General features: G+C 42.8%; 1 long non-coding RNA gene across 1 annotated transcript in view; it reads right to left on the minus strand.

Annotated features, from left to right (window-relative positions):
* The window catches only part of LOC134083419 (uncharacterized), an 8,390-nt gene extending 3,793 nt beyond the window's left edge, over window positions 1-4,597 (minus strand). Inside the window, exon 1 of the long non-coding RNA XR_009939731.1 lies at window positions 4,522-4,597. This is a non-coding gene — a long non-coding RNA (uncharacterized LOC134083419). The remainder of the gene's footprint in view (window positions 1-4,521) is intronic.
* Between the last annotated feature and the right edge of the window lie 2,199 nt (window positions 4,598-6,796).

A 6,796-nucleotide genomic window follows, 5' to 3' on the forward strand; every position in this document is an offset into this window, starting at 1 on the left:
TTAAATTAAGTTTAGGCTTTACTGACAAATTTAAAACAAAAGCAAATTGTTTCCACGTTGATGTTACTGAAAGCGTCCACTGTCGCCGCACCTGGGTTCAATGGAAAGCCAGCCCGACTGCGTCCAGTGAAACGTCTGTGGACAGTTGAAAGCCATGAGCGTCTCTCTCGCACGATAATGGTATTAAAACGGCCAATAAACTCCTCTATGCGGGCCATTGATGGCCTGTTTATGTCACATATTATCGTATTTGTGGTTAAGCTTACCAAGCATACAGTCATTTTTAAATTAAAGTTACCACAGACTAGTTTAAAACCAAAGTAAATTGTCTGCACGCTGCTGTTACTGAGAGCGTCCGCTATCGCCGCACTTGGAAAGCCAGCCCGACTGCGTCCTGTGAAACGACTGTGGATAGCTGAAAGCCATGAGCGTCTCTCTCGCACGATAATGGTGTTAAAACGGCCAATAAACTCCTCTATGCGGGCCATTGATGGCCTGTTTATGTCACATATGATCGTATTTGTGGTTAAGCTTACCAAGCATACAGTCATGTTTAAATTAAAGTTACCACAGACTAGTTTAAAACCAAAGTAAATTGTCTGCACGCTGCTGTTACTGAGAGCGTCCGCTGTCGCCGCACTTGGAAAGCCAGCCCGACTGCGTCCAGTGAAACGTCTGTGGATAGTTGAAAGCCATGAGCGTCTCTCTCGCACGATAATGGGTGTTAAAACGGCCAATAAACTCCTCTATGCGGGCCATTGATGACCTGTTTATGTCACATATGATCGTATTTGTGGTTAAGCTTACCAAGCATACAGTCATGTTTAAATTAAAGTTACCACAGACTAGTTTAAAACCAAAGTAAATTGTCTGCACGCTGCTGTTACTGAGAGCGTCCGCTATCGCCGCAACTGGAAAGCCAGGCCGACTGCGTCCAGTGAAACGTCTGTGGATAGCTGAAAGCCATGAGCGTCTCTCTCGCACGATAATGGTGTTACAACGGCCAATAAACTCCTCTATGCGGGCCATTGATGGCCTGTTTTTGTCACATATTATCGTATTTGTGGTTAAGCTTACCAAGCATACAGTCATGTTTAAATTAAAGTTACCACAGACTAGTTTAAAACCAAAGTAAATTGTCTGCACGCTGCTGTTACTGAGAGCGTCCGCTATCGCCGCAACTGGAAAGCCAGCCCGACTGCGTCCAGTGAAACGTCTGTGGATAGCTGAAAGCCATGAGCGTCTCTCTCGCACGATAATGGTGTTACAACGGCCAATAAACTCCTCTATGCGGGCCATTGATGGCCTGTTTATGTCACATATGATCGTATTTGTGGTTAAGCTTACCAAACATACAGTCATGTTTAAATTAAAGTTACCAAAGACTAGTTTAAAACCAAAGTAAATTGTCTGCACGCTGCTGTTACTGAGAGCGTCCGCCATCGCCGCAACTGGAAAGCCAGCCCGAATGCGTCCTCTGAAACGACTGTGGATAGCTGAAAGCCATGAGCGTCTCTCTCGCACGATAATGGTATTAAAACGGCCAATAAACTCCTCTATGCGGGCCATTGATGGCCTGTTTATGTCACATATTATCGTATTTGTGGTTAAGCTTACCAAGCATACAGTCATTTTTAAATTAAAGTTACCACAGACTAGTTTAAAACCAAAGTAAATTGTCTGCACGCTGCTGTTACTGAGAGCGTCCGCTATCGCCGCACTTGGAAAGCCAGCCCGACTGCGTCCTGTGAAACGACTGTGGATAGCTGAAAGCCATGAGCGTCTCTCTCGCACGATAATGGTGTTAAAACGAGCAATAAACTCCTCTATGCGGGCCATTGATGGCCTGTTTATGTCACATATTATCGTATTTGTGGTTAAGCTTACCAAGCATACAGTCATGTTTAAATTAAAGTTACCACAGACTAGTTTAAAACCAAAGTAAATTGTCTGCACGCTGCTGTTACTGAGAGCGTCCGCTATCGCCGCAACTGGAAAGCCAGCCCGACTGCGTCCAGTGAAACGTCTGTGGATAGCTGAAAGCCATGAGCGTCTCTCTCGCACGATAATGGTGTTACAACGGCCAATAAACTCCTCTATGCGGGCCATTGATGGCCTGTTTATGTCACATATGATCGTATTTGTGGTAAAGCTTACCAAGCATACAGTCATGTTTAAATTAAAGTTACCAAAGACTAGTTTAAAACCAAAGTAAATTGTCTGCACGATGCTGTTACTGAGAGCGTCCGCTATCGCCGCAACTGGAAAGCCAGCCCGAATGCGTCCTCTGAAACGACTGTGGATAGCTGAAAGCCATGAGCGTCTCTCTCGCACGATAATGGTGTTAAAACGAGCAATAAACTCCTCTATGCGGGCCATTGATGGCCTGTTTTTGTCACATATTATCGTATTTGTGGTTAAGCTTACCAAGCATACAGTCATGTTTAAATTAAAGTTACCACAGACTAGTTTAAAACCAAAGTAAATTGTCTGCACGCTGCTGTTACTGAGAGCGTCCGCTATCGCCGCAACTGGAAAGCCAGCCCGACTGCGTCCAGTGAAACGTCTGTGGATAGTTGAAAGCCATGAGCGTCTCTCTCGCACGATAATGGTGTTAAAACGGCCAATAAACTCCTCTATGCGGGCCATTGATGGCCTGTTTATGTCACATATTATCGTATTTGTGGTTAAGCTTACCAAGCATACAGTCATTTTTAAATTAAAGTTACCACAGACTAGTTTAAAACCAAAGTAAATTGTCTGCACGCTGCTGTTACTGAGAGCGTCCGCTGTCGCCGCACTTGGAAAGCCAGCCCGACTGCGTCCTGTGAAACGACTGTGGATAGCTGAAAGCCATGAGCGTCTCTCTCGCACGATAATGGTGTTAAAAAAACGAGCAATAAACTCCTCTATGCGGGCCATTGATGGCCTGTTTTTGTCACATATTATCGTATTTGTGGTTAAGCTTACCAAGCATACAGTCATGTTTAAATTAAAGTTACCACAGACTAGTTTAAAACCAAAGTAAATTGTCTGCACGCTGCTGTTACTGAGAGCGTCCGCTATCGCCGCAACTGGAAAGCCAGCCCGACTGCGTCCTGTGAAACGTCTGTGGATAGTTGAAAGCCATGAGCGTCTCTCTCGCACGATAATGGTGTTAAAACGGCCAATAAACTCCTCTATGCGGGCCATTGATGGCCTGTTTATGTCACATATGATCGTATTTGTGGTTAAGCTTACCAAGCATACAGTCATATTTAAATTAAAGTTACCACAGACTAGTTTAAAACCAAAGTAAATTGTCTACACGCTGCTGTTACTGAGAGCGTCCGCTGTCGCCGCACTTGGAAAGCCAGCCCGACTGCGTCCAGTGAAACGTCTGTGGATAGTTGAAAGCCATGAGCGTCTCTCTCGCACGATAATGGGTGTTAAAACGGCCAATAAACTCCTCTATGCGGGCCATTGATGACCTGTTTATGTCACATATGATCGTATTTGTGGTTAAGCTTACCAAGCATACAGTCATGTTTAAATTAAAGTTACCACAGACTAGTTTAAAACCAAAGTAAATTGTCTGCACGCTGCTTTTACTGAGAGCGTCCGCTATCGCCGCACCTGGGTCAATGGGAAGCCAAGTCCGACTGCGTCCAGTGAAACGACAGTGGGTTACATTGAGATAAACACACGATAAAGGTGTTAAAAACGGCCAATAAACTCCTCTATATAAAAAACTATTAATGTACTTTTGTTGTAAGTGTAGGCTAGCCTATCATCATGGAGAAAATATGACTCGTTGTTGCTCCAAACGTACGTCTATGCAGTAGTTAATGACGGGTGAAGCCCAGGGCGTCTGCTCCCATCGCGGATGGTTTTACACTGAAGTTGATTGAAAGCCATGCGCGTCGTTATATTGACGCGCAAGGGCGCTATATGCGTGTGCAGAAAACGCAGAAGGACGTGACAAAACGGCCTTATATGACGCCCAGGGATGAGAACGGGTTGGAAATGCATATAAATACATATTACCTGATTTTACAATCAAAGTGATTTTATCCCCTAAATGTCCATCTTCGGCCCCACAGTAATAAGTCCCACTGTCCTCTGATGTGAGGTTTGTGATGAGAATGGTTAAATAGTCCCTGCGAGCATTTTCATACTGGAGGACTCTGCTGTCATTGTAACCTAACCGATTATAAGGGCAGGTTGAATTTTCACCTTTGCAGAGGTATTTCTGTTTTTCTTTATGTTGTTCATCAAATTGGCAGAAAATGAGTATTCCCCCATTAATATAAGCTTTCAGCTTTCTAGTATATGCACTTCTTCCTGGTACTAAAACAGACATGAAGAGAAGAGAATCATGAAGAGGGCCAGAACCCAGAGTCACAAATAGTCATGAAATAAGCCAAAGCACCATGGATGCACTTGTGCAGAAGCCAACAGAGCAAGAAACAAAACATTACATCCTCAAGGCAAGAAGCAGCCCATATGCACTAGCATTGATTCCATGTGTGTATCATTTACCTGAAATAAGGCAAAGAGTAAAAAATAAGATCCCCTTCATTCTGAACGAGCATATCACCCTGTGACCTTGTTTACCGTATGTCGACCTAACTTGGTTTAGTTAGCACACGTTCTGCTGGCAATGTGGGTGGCTGTCTTCCTGTTAGCGTGTGGCTTTACCTCAAGGCTCACTCTTGGCCTAAAAAAAACCACTCTTCATTTGTCTCTGTAATCTCCCTAACCTACAGCACCAGCGGCATTAACCCCTCCCTGCCCACTACTTTACACAGCATGCTCAGATCAATGAGGCCAGTACAGTACCGGGAGAAGTCAGACAGGTTAATTGGCCTTGCAATTTTTATTATTTTGATTCCATTATTTAGCGTGAGTGTCTGAACTCATGCAATGCCCTGTGATTGTCACTGAACAATACAATGCTGTGTATAAGTTCAGACACTCATGCTAAAGTTTAGGCTGGATGAGTCCTGCTTGAACTTCCGTCGAATTTGGATTTCACCCGTCAACTCAGGACTCTACAGAGTCATTTGAACGATGCCCTTTGATCACGCCTCTTATGCAGTAGAAACAAAGCGCAGCCTTCCCATACTAATGTTCAATCTTAAAAGATTGAGCTTAGGATGGTGATAGCCACACTATCTAAAGTTTACTAAAACAATAATGAATATGAAATTATAATAATGGAATTAATAAAATTCAAATAGCCCCACATCATCACATACTCCTCATCGTAGTGATCGTACCTAGTGATTGGCATGTGGTACTTTTCATAATATCATCTCTCAATGCAAATCAAGTCATCTATTAGCTAAATAAAACCATGCCAATCACTAGGAATGTTGATTGGTGGGGCTATTTCAATCTCAAAAGCAACTTAGGGCACTTGATCAGAACGCATAGTATCCTGGATCAATGCAAAAACTGGCTTTTAAAAATACAACTATGCCTGCATCTATGGGAATTTAACATAGGGGTGTTCTCACACATCCCCCCTGTATTTTGAAGGAATAACATTTATTCATGTACCGTATGATACAGCACATGATTTATTCACAAAGGAAAGTCGTGTCCTTAAAGCTTGGATTTTCCCTCATTGTTTTCAATTAAGGCATCCTAACGCAAGTTTTCAAAAGATGAGTTTATTATTCCTCTTTTAGTCAACTTTTGCATGGGTGGCTTAATTTATGCAGCTCACTCTGCATATGATAGGATAGAGAGGCTGTGGTTAAGCGATGAAAAGGATACGAAGAACTTCCTCTGTAAGCGCTGAATAATGTCTAATAAAAGAGCCTTCTCTACAAGCTGCAGAGTCTGCAGGTCCCAACAGCAACACGCTAACCTGCAGTAAGATACTCAACGTGAGTAAAGTAAACACATACACATATTTTAGCGGTAGTGACCAAAGCATAGTTTCTCTGCTGCAACACTAAAGCACTTTTCCTCTGTCACACACACACTATTTGTTTATCCAGCAAATAACGACAGGGTAGAGTATGTTGCATGAATTTATGAAGGTATGATGTATTGTGGCATCAATGTAAGTCTAATTTGTAGTTTTTTATGTCTCATTCCATCCAACTTCAGATCCGCTACACGATCTGGTAAACTTAGCCACAAAGTGAATGAATACGTGCCATTGGCCCTGTTACGAGTTGATGAACAAGCTGAGATGGTTTTGGAAATATTATGCCTTCAATATTATTAATAAGTTATTAAAATCTCTTTAGTGTTGCTTTAATGATGGCAGTAACAAAGGGTGAGATTTTTAAGTTTTCAAATGGCCATGGTACTGCTGGTTGAACATGAACACCTGCAACCTGCACTCTCTCTCTCTCTCTCTCCCTCCCCCTCTCTCTCTCTCTCTCTCTATCTCACTCACACACAAACACACAAACACACACACACACACACACACACACACACACACACACACACACACTCACAGAGCTGGAGCCACTAATATACAGGCACATGCATTCACACACATCTGCCTCATCAAGTCATTCAGGAAGAGTTATATGTTATTGACTACTTACATATACCCTATATAATTAGGCAGTTTAACTTCCTAAAAAAAGAGAAAATCAGGGCCCGTATTCACAAAGCATCTTATCTTACCACTAAGAGTACTCCTAAATCGCGCTAGAAGATTTTAGTTAGGAGTTTTCCCATAAAAGTTATTCACAAAGCCTTTCAGACCTACTTTTAGTAAGGAGAAACGCCCACTCCTAAACTAAAAGTGAGTCTTCGTTGCTATGGTTGACGTCATTACTCATGC

The sequence above is a fragment of the Sardina pilchardus genome, chromosome 1 (assembly GCF_963854185.1).
Source record: "Sardina pilchardus chromosome 1, fSarPil1.1, whole genome shotgun sequence".
In the NCBI taxonomy this organism is placed as follows: domain Eukaryota; kingdom Metazoa; phylum Chordata; class Actinopteri; order Clupeiformes; family Clupeidae; genus Sardina; species Sardina pilchardus.